The sequence below is a fragment of the Ostrinia nubilalis genome, chromosome 29 (assembly GCF_963855985.1).
Source record: "Ostrinia nubilalis chromosome 29, ilOstNubi1.1, whole genome shotgun sequence".
NCBI classification, from domain to species: domain Eukaryota; kingdom Metazoa; phylum Arthropoda; class Insecta; order Lepidoptera; family Crambidae; genus Ostrinia; species Ostrinia nubilalis.
The window spans coordinates 1,788,728-1,801,226 of record NC_087116.1 but is presented as its reverse complement, the minus strand read 5'-3'; the positions used below and the strand labels follow the sequence as shown (position 1 = coordinate 1,801,226).

Sequence of the window (12,499 nt, the reverse complement as noted above, 5' to 3'; positions counted from 1 at the left end):
TTTTAATTGCTAGTCAATTAAAAAATCTAGTTTTAATGTATTAAGTATTTAGGTACTTTATGTAACTGTAGATACCTATAATTAATTACTATAAGTATAGTGCAACTGCAACTGCTTAAGTTGTTAAAGTATGTATTTATTTGACGAAATACCTACTTTTTAACCGACTTGAAAAAGAGGGAGGTTCTCGATTTCTTTTACGTTTTTTTTTCACAATTAAGATGCCTACAAAAGTACCAGAACAGTGTTTAAAACGACGTATTTTATTTTTTAATAAATAAATTAATGTTTTTCGCATAAATTGGAATTCCCGTTTAAAACTATGCCAAGGTGATACACTCTACGGCGTGTGCCACAACGTTGCGATTTTTGAAAAAACTTTCAGTGGTTTTGTCTGGATCTTGATAATGACGACTAGAAAAAATATGAAAAATTTGTGCTATCGTCCTTACGAAAGCTTTAAATATAAGCCTAAATTATTTTATTTGCTATTATACCTACTCAATATTACGTTCTTTTGCATTAAATTAGTTACCTGAAACTGTATATTGGCGTTTAAGTGGGTTTTATTAAAGAAACCTAGAAAAACCCTTCAAAGATTCTTTTCCAATGAAACTTAAAAAGGTGACAAATAATAGCTTTTTCCTAGTAGCAGACATAAGATAAAAATTTATATTAGATAGTACTCTCAAGGAATCTTGTTATAGTGTGCAAGTTTGTCTCGTAATTTATTTATTTAAAATCTTTATTGGATCCAAAAATTGCTGGACAAAAGGCGAACTTAATGCCGTGTTGCATTATTTACGTGTTCCATTCAGAAAGCATCAGAAGCATCTCTGTGGCGACTCAGACCGTGACCTATTGTATAAGGAAGAAGTCATTATGCAAGATGCCATAACTGAGGGATCTTTCACAAGGTTTTCAAGGTAAAAACGAGTTCGATCGAGACTATCTTTCGCATTTGGCTTTATTCGGTTTGGCTTAGTATTGCTGGGCAATCACTATATTATAAAACGTAAACAAAAAAAGTCGTTTTCCTGTCTGTCTGTCCCTATGTAAGCTTAGATCTTTAAAACTACGGAACGGATTTTGATGCGGTTTTTTTATACATAGAATAATTTAACGGGAAGGTTTATAAAATGTATACTTAGCACCCGTGCGAAACCGGGGCGGGTCGCTAGTTCATAGTAAGTTAAACTCGTCATCATTTCAGCCTAAGGACGTCCACTGCTGAACATAGGTCTCCTCCAATGATTTCCACATCGTCCGGTTGGTAGCTGTAAGTCAAACTATCTAACGATCAAAATTAACTTTCGGTAAAGTTTAGATTTTTGTAAAAGATTATATCGATAGAGATATCTAGCAGATAAAGTCCATAGTAACCAGCAACCGTATTCCAATGGCAATACTATCTGAAACTTATCAAGAACCTATTAACCCAACCTTAAAAACTCATAAAACTCATTTATTTTTGCAAATAGGCTTTTAGAAAGCACTTTTACACGTCTCAGTATTAACCCTACCACACTGCATCGGGACAATAAATGGGCCAGTGCTAAGAAGAAACAGCGCAAGAAACTCAGTCACTTAATTTTCCCATAACGAGACGGAAGCATTAATACACTCAGCGGCACGGAATTTGGCCCAAGCCTAAACAACGAGATATGAGGCCAAATAGGTGTTAAATATACCTAAATTTCGTATGACATGTTAACAGAACATTTGTTGTTGTTAATTTAAGAGGCTAGATTAATAAAAAAATGCGTCTCTTTAACTTTTTTGAATCTAGAAACGCATTTCGTTGTTGGAGCGTAAAGAGTACGGGTAAGTTTAAATTCGATATTAAATGTTGTAAGGGTTTGGCGTTTTGTTTTTTGTTTTTAAATTAATCTTAGGGTTATTCTCGTTTCCATAATTTGAGAATAATGTCCTTTACTTCAGCTCAAGTTGCTCAAATAGTGTTGCTTAGAAGTCAAGGGCGTATGCAGCGGGAGATGGCTGAAACTTTCAATTTATGGCGTACAGACTTAAGATACACGTTATAAATGCATGACCAGACCGCCTTTTACATAAGAAGACCAAGAAGTGGGGAATTAAGGTGTAAATCAGCGCGCGATGACCCGATAAACGTGCTTGCAATATTAAGAAATCGGGTACTCACTACGTTTGAGATACGCCAGCGTTTACAAACAGCAAGCCCAGTGAATGCCAGTCAGCACACAATAAGAAGAAGGATGAAGGATCATAACTTACATACTCGAAGACCAGCTCGAGGACCAGAACTTCTCCGATACCTTCGCGAAGTGCGACTTACGCTTTCTAGAGAACATGCAAATTGGACGCAAGGCTAATGGAGTAAACTCTTTATGAAAACTGTCTGTTTGCGTAGTAACTCTTCTCCGCACCTTCTCTATACACTTCCACGGCCGTCTGGAGCTTTTAAGGTGACTCTGCAATCATCGGTTCATAGAACTTTACTCCATTAGCCTTGCGTCCAATTTGCATGTTCTCTAGAAAACGTAAGTCGCACTTCGCTAAGGTATCGGAGAAGTTCTGGTCCTCGAGCTGGTCTTCGAGTATGTAAGTTATGATCCTCCATCCTTCTTCTTATTGTGTGCTGACTGGCATTCACTGGGCTTGGTGTTTGTAAACGCTGGCGTATCTCAAACGTAGTGAGTACCCGATTTCTTGATATTGCAAGCACGATTATCGGCTCATCGGGCGCTGATTTACACCTTAATTCCCCACTTCTTGGTCTTCTTGTGTAAAAGGCGGTCTGGTCATACCTGTTTAACGTGTATCTTAAGTCTGTACGCCATAAATTGAAAGTTTCAGCCATCTCCCACTGCATACGCCCTTGACTTCTAAGCAACACTATTTGAGCAACTTGAGCTGAAGTAGTGGACATTATTCTCAAATTATGGAAACGAGAATAACCCTAAGATTAATTTAAAAACAAAAAACAAAACGCCAAACCCTTACAACATTTAATATCGAATTTTAACTTACCCGTACTCTTTACGCTCCAACAACGAAATGCGTTTCTAGAGTCAAAAATGTTAAGGAGACGCATTTTTTTATTAATCTAGCCTCTTAAATTAACAAAAACAAATGTTCTGTTAACATGTCACACGAAACTTAGGTATACAACACCTATTTGGCCTCATATCTGGGTGATTAGGCTTGGGCCAAATTCCGTGCCGCTGAGTGTATCTTTTGATGGTTCTACATCTCTTTAACACCCTGTATTTTGGTTTAGGAGTTGATAAAATCATCATCAAGAAATTGATGACACTTTAAAGACATTGTAATGACTTTACTTTTATCAGGGAAAAGAAGCGATTGTGTTGATGGCATTGAAGACAACCCACGAATCGAAAAATGGCGATTTTAAGGCTGAGTTGCAACTTGCACCACCTTATTTTTACCATGAATATAACCGTAACCGGTGATTTTTGTATAGAGTTTGACTTTTGACTCTTGTAGGCTTTGCCCGCTTTGGTTTTGGCATGTCACATTAATGTCACAAAATTAAATGTTATTGTGGGCCAATGCTGAGAAGAAGCGGCGCAAGAAACTCAGCCACTATTGTCAGCCGCTTTCAAGGGTCAATTTACAATGTGACCTCACGTGTCGAAGTAACTACGCAACCAAATTCACGTGTTTTAAAAAAAAAGAAAATCATTACGTCAGACTTTTGGCGGGAAAGTGAAACGTCATGAAGGTCCAAGATGCATTTTTTTTTATGGCTACGCTATGCCTCTTGCCGAGTTAAAAACGGGGACTTTGTGGACCTGGCCATACCTAAACAAAATAAGAAGAAGAAGAGGTGCAAGATCATTTTTTTTTAATTTAGACTTCATTTATACTTAGCCAGTGTTAAGTAAAAGGAAAGGGATTCGTAACCGTATCAACTCGAGGCGGTCTATACTTTGTATGAAACTCCATACAGCAACGCACACTTAATATCAGCATCGCAATGTAAACGCCTTGCCTCGCGGTTGACAGCGCGCGGAAAGGCGATGACAGCTCGCAACAGGCGATACGGTATTGATCCCTTTCAGAGTTGATAAGTCTACTATGACCTTAAATCTTCTGATTCTAGATTCAAATCATCATCATCAGGTCATTTAGTCTCCACTGCAGGAGCACTACCCTCTAATTTACCAGAGGCAAATGGAGGATTTGTCCTACACTCCCACGTCGGCCAGACGGGTTGGGGAGGCCTGATGTTCGCGTATTTGTCCCTTAGTCCCCTCTCACTACATCCACGGGCAGACTGAGAGTCTCTAGGCTTTAAATATTCTGTACAAGAATTAAAAACATCGGTGTAATAGTTACTACGAGTATGTATTTAATTTCCTCGTAGAGACGTCTTGTTTTTAACTAAGTACATGCGGGCTTCTATGGTGGAAGGTCAACTACGCGTGCTGTTTGCTTTTACAAGACTCTAATAATCAAATCCTTATTGGTTTTTACGTATTCTTACATTACATCCGTATGTAAAAAATATATATTTACTAGCTTATACACGCGGATTAATTTGGATTTTCAGTCGGATTCTAACTTGTGTTTTACAGCACGTATCTAAAATATTTTTGGGCACTAAACTTTGCTACAAAAATTGTTTTTTTTGGCGCTTGGTTCCTGCAGAGTAGGTACAATAGAATAGTACAACTCATTCAATGGATATCATAAAAGGCGACGGACAAACATGCATTATTTTGCCCTTAGGCCTTTTTTTTGTCGGGGAGGAAATGCTTTGTGCACCGTCACCACTGCCGGGGGACAGGGTGGTGTGTGGGACTCCCGGCACCCTGAAAAGGGCGCTGCTCCTCCTTAAAAGGACAGGGTATCCCACTAAAACCTCCGCGGCGCACAGTGGTCCCGATTTAATAAAACATGGACATTGATGCTAGAGGCACGAAAATTTTTTTGATGGTTACTGCTATGATAACTAATAAGGCAAAAAAATATTACAATCCTACGACGTCTATTTCGTAGTAAAAAAAAATATATACATATTTTTTGTATGGAAGAAATTACGTTTCTGTCAATTTTTCGAAATTCTTTAACGATGTCAAGATGCCGATCACACATGTTATAAAACAAGTGATTCTGTGTATTTCATGCAAAGATACTTGTCACTTATCTCTGCGTACTTTTGAGTTATCGAGGGTTGAAAAATCGATTTTTTTATATTAAATATTTCCACGAAAAATTACCAGAATTACAATATGGTGTATAAGGGACACTTTTGATGACACATAACAACGACTCGCACTCGCGCGCACTCGTATGCATCAACTTTTACTAAAATAAAAAAAATAATTAAAGGAAATACTTAATACAACGTTGTATGTATAGGTCCGCTGGCCGTCAAAAAGTAGCTTATACGAGAGGTTGCCCAATTTACAATATGTCCATCATTGATAACTCACACAAATATCGTCTCTCTCTGAAGGATAACAAGTTTTTTTTGTTTCCAGAAGCTCTTGATAGAATGGAAGCCCATAAATACTCTCTGAAGCGAGAATGAATCTCAAATTGCGATATTGCCATTTTGACAAATTACATGATGTAACTAGCGCTAACGTTTATCTTCAGGTAGACACAGTTTTAAGTTAAAAGATTGTCTACTATTTCACACTGTTCTTCGTTTTGGAACAGTTCTTTGATTATAGGTAGTCGCTAATTTGGTTTTGTTAGACTCTTTCAGTTTAGCACATAAATCGTAAACTAATTCCTCCTCAGAATGATCTAAAAGTGTTAGAGAGCGCCTCTTCTTCTGCAAAAGAAGAATTTTGCATAAATCTTCCAAAGGTTTTTTATTTATACTTAAAGTCGATGGTTGCACATCTACTTCCGCAGTCTCATCAACTGGAGCGTCTTCCTGAGTATTAACGTTGTCTATGCGTTGTGTTAACTCGGTAAAAAACATTGTTTAAATCTATATTTTTACAATTCGGCCAGACAATTCAGAGTCTAGCCAATGCGAATTCTGGTGCAAAAATGTCTTTTGGGCTCTGCTGGAAGCAGACCATATCTTCTTTGATATATTTCTTGTAAAATTACGACTTAATGATTTGATAATTACTCAAATCTTCGGAAGACAATTCAATGCCAATACGTTCGTCATTTTAGTCTGAATTGGTCTGGCCGAAATGTAAAAATATAGATTTAAAAAATGTTTTTTACCGAGTTAACACAACGCATAGACAACGTTAACACCAAGGAAGACGCTCCAGTTGATGAGACTGCGGAAGTAGATGTGCAACCATCGACTTCTGGTATAAATAAAAAACCTTTTGAAGATTTATGCAAAATTCTTCTTCTGCAGAAGAAGAGGCGCTCTCTAACACTTTTAGATCATTCTGAGGAGGAATTAGTTTACGCTTTATGTGCTAAACTGAAAGAGTCTAACAAAACCAAATTAGCGACTACCTATAATCAAAGAACTGTTCCAAAACGAAGAACAGTGTGAAATAGTAGACAATCTTTTAACTTAAAACTGTGTCTACCTGAAGATAAATGTTAGCGCTAGTTACATCATGTAATTTGTCAAAATGGCAATATCGCAATTTGAGATTCATTCTCACTTCAGAGAGTATTTATGAGCTTCCATCATATCAAAAGCTTCTGGAAACAAAAAAAACTTGTTATCCTTTAGAGAGAGATGATATTTGTGTGAGTTATCAATGATGGACATATTGTAAATTGGGCAACCTCTCGTATAAGCTACTTTTTGACGGCCAGCGGACCTATACATACAACGTTGTATTAAGTATTTCCCTTATTTTTTTATTTTATTTTATTAAAATCTGATGCATACGAGCGCGCGCGAGTGCGAGTCGTTGTTATGTGTCATCAAAGGTGTCCCTTATACACCATATTGTAATTCTGGCAATTTTTCGTGGAAATATTTAATATAAAAAAATCGATTTTTCAACCCTCGATAACTCAAAAGTACGCAGAGATAAGTGACAAGTATCTTTGCATGAAATACACAGAATCACTTGTTTTATAACATGTGTGATCGGCATCTTGACATCGTTAAAGAATTTCGAAAAATTGACAGAAACGTAATTTCTTCCATACAAAAAATATGTATATATTTTTTTTTACTACGAAATAGACGTCGTAGGATTGTAATATTTTTTTGCCTTATTAGTTATCATAGCAGTAACCATCAAAAAAAAATTCGTGCTTCTAGCATCAATGTCCATGTTTTATTAAATCGGGACCACCGTGCGGCGTTCCGGTGTCGCGAGTATCCGGCCGTAGCCTTAGACTTCCACGTCAACAAATATCAGGCCTCATCAACCCGTCTGGCCAGCGTGGGGAGTGTAGGACAAATCCTCCATTTACCTCTGGTAAATTAGAGAGGGTCATGCTCCTGCAGTGGAGACTATAAGATCTGATGACAATTTAGTATTATGTCTGACATGACAACAAACAAAAATACAAAACTAATATCACTAAAAAACTTGTATTTTTGACTCTGACGTCATAACATTGTATGCAAATACTCACACGTATTTACTAGTACATACACATAGTAATACTCGTATACATTTTAATGACCTTTTCACATTAGCTGTGACGTCAGAGATTATATAAAACTCTATTTTTTAACACGATGGCGGGAAATGGTTAAAAAAGTTTCGATCATTTTCTGTGTTCGACCTTCATTATTAAATCTTTTTCTTAAAAAAAAAATAGAGCCTCTGTCTACGTCACTGCCGTATTTTTATAACCCTTGCCCTTCCGCGGAAGCCAAGAAAAAATAAACCTTGCTCTTGTCTTGCCTTTAAGTCACTCACGACTGAAAAACAAAATTATTTTTGGGCTCGCTCTATCATAGATTGATCCAAATCCCAAATTCAAATAATGCTCTCTTCAGGGCACATTTATGGGTCCAGGCAGCGTCAAATAGTTCGTGACACCCAAAGTAGCCAAAAAGTTCGCAACACGTCTTTGTTACAATGAGGGCTATCGTTTTTATACTTAACAGTTGGCACCCCTGGCGATTGACAGGACCTTACTCTACAGTGGCGCCATCTTGATGAGTGCAAATGCGATAGTCCTCCTACCACTTTAGCGCTCACCAGTTGGTGCCACTGTCTTCGCTACTAGCAAGTGACAGGACCTTACTCTACAGTGGCGCTAACTGGTTTTGTCAACTTTTTGGCCACTTTGTGTGTCACGAAAGGTCATGAACTATTTGACGTTGACTGTGCAATGAAAGAGGTATCAAATACAAGAACTTAATTGCTCTACCACTACTTTGGGACATGACCTAAAAAGTGCAATAAAATTAAAATAAAGTACCTAGAAGACAATAACGGGTTTTCCATGGAACTTTCCCATTATTTCTCTCCAAAAACTTCCAAAGAATTTATTGAAGAAAAACTGAGAAGTATCCAACCGTTTTTCAGTTTTTACAAAAGAGTTTTTCTGGCGCAGCCGCGCAGTCGGGTAAAAAAATTAAATATCTCTGGGTGTCCTAATCATAATCAAGTATCACATTAATCATAATAATAACAGAAATAAAAATAAATTAAAAATACCAACCATCCGCCTAAATTTATCTTCTTCAAGCACCTACAATATGGCCATAAAAATATATAACAAATTGCCCGATCATTTATTAAAAGAAAATAATAATAGTACATTCATAACAGGACTAAAAGAGCTATTAACTACGAAATGCTATTACACCATAAAAGAATATCTAGACGATAAAATTAATTAACGATGTACCTACCTAACTAAACTATAACTTTCTATCTATAAAAAGAAGCCTCCTCTCCTTAGATTTTAAGTTTGCAGCGCCCAACAGGGTCCTTAATGATCTCCAAATATATGTAACACCTAAATGTACTTAAGGAAGCAATAAACATATTGAGTATTGAGTATTGAGAGTATTAATCAAAACATCGTCAGGTCATTTAGTCTCCACTGCAGGAGCGCGACTAATTTACCAGAGGCTAATGGATTTGTCCCTTAGCGCGCGTTTTAGTTAGACAGGTATAAAATTATTAATGGATAACAATGCCAAGTCCTACCTATTTTGGTTATTAAATAAGGAAATAATATTTTCCCTGATACACACAAGCTGTTATTTATTTCCCCAAACATTAGGGAGATATCGGCAATTCAAGCTGATTTTGCAACAAATGTTAATCTCCATTTTGCCAAATTCTACTCATAATAGCGGATTTGTTATATGAAAAAAAAACCATCTAGGACATTTAATTTTCACGATCTCCGAGTAAAGTTCTAAATTAAGTAACTTACTCAAAATTGACCTGTCTGGAAATCGAACTTGTGAATTGCTTGAGCCGATTCACTCGCTACTGTGATTTTAGGGTAGTTTCAAATACATTATTCTTTATTTTAGTTTACTTAGTTTTAGATAATTTAAGTGGAGGAACAAAATTGAAAAATGTTTCTAATTTTTTACTTAAAAAAGACTAAAGGAAAAACTTTGAGGTATTGTGGGATCGATGGTGCAAACGAGAAAAAGTCAGCTGTTCCATACATTTTGGTACTAGAATCTATAGCAAACTTATTGTATGGATTTTTTCGCAGTTGATAAGTAGTAAGATAATGTATCTTATAAGCTAATGTAAATAGAATTATTAATCTGCGATCTGTACCTATAAACAAGGGGAAAATTCCCTATAAGCGCGTCATCTGAAGATGAGTCTTTATGAGCAAAACGAACAAAAAATGGGTCCAATAACAAATTATTTATAGCTTTAATGTTGTGGTTAAAAAAGGTCCTTTTGCCCTTGAAAATAACTAAGTTGTTTAATAGTTAGCGTTTATAAAGTTAGATTACTTTAGTTTTTTGGAACGGATTAGGAAAAATTCAATTTTCTCTTTAAAAGTTATGAAAACTTTTTTTTTTTACGAAAAAAAGGAACGACTGAAAAATAGAACCTCTACCCCACTTTATGAAAAAACTTATTTTATTTTTTTATTTTAAACGAAAATAAAAATAGCATCACTGTGAATACTTAGAACCTCTTTTCTTAAAGGCTATAATGTGTGTACCTTTGGACTCCACAGAATATAAAATGAAACAAAATGTGTAAACGATCTTCGCGACCTTCAAGTTTCGACAAAATCTTTTCTTCTAAATGGCGATTGCGTCAATCTTTAACTAACTCAAATATTTATCAAGCAGTGATTTTTAGATTACTGTATTACTTAGCAATATAATATGCAATATTGCACGTCTTTTATATCAATACGTGACCCGCGGTAGCAAATATCTTGACTTATCCGAGTAAACAACGCTAGAAATAATTTGCAAGGCTGACGCAAATTAAAACAAATAATAAAAACTATTTGGTATCACCGGCAAAAACGAGGATTCCAATTCGATACACAAACACAACACTGGCCACTCAATCACAAGAAAAAAAGTTTACGTGTTTTTTTTTATTCACAGCGGAAACGAGCGAGCGTGTTCGGACCTCGGAGGTTTGTAACCTACTGCTTGTTTTGCCGCCAATTCTTGACAGACGTCACAACACGATTCTGAATTTCCATATTTTATTACGTAATCCATTTTCGATAATTATCTAATGGATGGTGATTAAAATGCAATAATCTTGGAAAACTAGAGCGTTTGATATCTATGCGCATGGCTCGCGGTCAGTGACATCATAGTACGTTGATAGAATATTTAATAATGTCAAATTCAAATAAAGAAAAACACTCATAGGCATAAGTGAGAGTTAAACGTTAAATTTTGTTAAAGTTAACGAAATAATCATTTTGGACAATTAACTTTGAAAAATAGAACCTTACAAGTGACATCAAACTGCAATTAAAAATTTCATTTGTTTTGATTTATTAGTTCTCAATCTGAGAAAAGTTTGATACTTTGGTAATTTTAATTAACTTCAGGATTAATTAAATAATACAGAGGCTCTATCTTTAGTGGGAAAAATAAACTTAAAAGAGGCCTTTTACAAAAAAATATGAGGATGAAAGACCAATAAATCACGCGAGCGAAGTTTGTAAAAAATAAAACGTAAAAAAATTATAAGTGTATTATTTATCTTTAGTTACCTACCGAATAATGATAAATCAGAATAACTTAACATGTTTTAACATAACAAGTTAAAATGTAGAGTTTAGAAAAACCGGTCGACCAAGCCTCCCTTTTAGAGCTGAAGGTGACAAGTAAAATACTTGTAAACTACAGAGTACCTACAATAGATTAATTTAGGTTTAGGTATAAACCTACTTTTAAAGACTGCAATCATACGTCCTTTGAGCTCAGAACTTTTAAGTTCAATATACAGGGTGTTAGGTAAATGGGTATATGAGCCGACACTAGCCCATGTTAACATGGTCATATAAATGGTATGGTGAAGTCAGAAAATTGATATCTTCATTTTAATTATTTTAATTTTCATACAAATCGGATTTTATAAAATTTACTTTGTATGAAAATTTAAAAAAATAAAATGATGATATCAAATTTCTGACTTCACCATACCATTTATATGCCATGCTAGTGTCGGCTCATATACCCATTTACCTAACACCCTATATTGTGAGCACATTATTAGGTACTTCAAACAAAATAGCAAAAGTGCCGAATTATTAAAAACAAAACCTAACACTTATAATTTCACTAGCGACCGCCCGCGACTTCGTACGCGTCGATCCCTTTTTACCCCCTTAGGGGTGGAGTTTCGTAAAATCCTTTCTTAGCGGATGCCTACGTCATAACATATTACCTGCATGCCAAATTTCAGCCCGATCAGTGGTTTGGGCTGTGCGTTGATAGATCACTATGTCAGTCAGTCAGTCAGTCATTCACTCTTGAGTTATATGTATTTAGATTTATTTCGAACTATTAATTACGAAATTAACACACGGCACATCACGTTGGTAAGTAGAGTCAGCGTCAAATAGTTTGTGACACCAAAAGCAGCCAAAAAGTTCGCAACACGTCTTTCTTGGAATAAGGTTGTGTTGTCAACTTTTTGGCCACTTTGGGTGTCACGAACTATTTGACATTGGCTGTAGTTACAAGGGTTGGCGCCAACGTGTGGAGCTAAACTAAGTTTTTGTCAGTAAGAACACTAGACTCACCTCAGTTTAACTCCCCCGGGACAAACATGACCTTCACTAGTTGGGTTATTGGCGGTCAAGCTGTAGATCCTGGCTACACAGGAGTTGCAGCGGTGGGAACGAGAGCTTGACCGCCAATAAGAAACCAACCATAGAAACAAGTTTGTCCCGGGGTACATTTCTACATATACCTAGTAAGCATAGTGACGCGGCTACGTGTCGCTGTACTGTACGCGGCTTACGGCGTTTAGGTGACCACAGCCTGATTTTTTCAGTGTGTGGTGACCATAAATTCCACACCACACACTTAAAACACCAAAATCGGCGATTGAGTCGCTTTTCGGAAGCTTAACGCAGCAACAGCAGTCGCTATTAAGCGAATCAGGCGATACCGCGT

General features: G+C 36.3%; 1 protein-coding gene across 1 annotated transcript in view; it reads right to left on the bottom strand.

Annotated features, from left to right (window-relative positions):
* The window catches only part of LOC135085698 (acetyl-CoA carboxylase), a 129,154-nt gene that overhangs the window by 93,702 nt on the left and 22,953 nt on the right, over nucleotides 1-12,499 (bottom strand). The window lies entirely within an intron of this gene.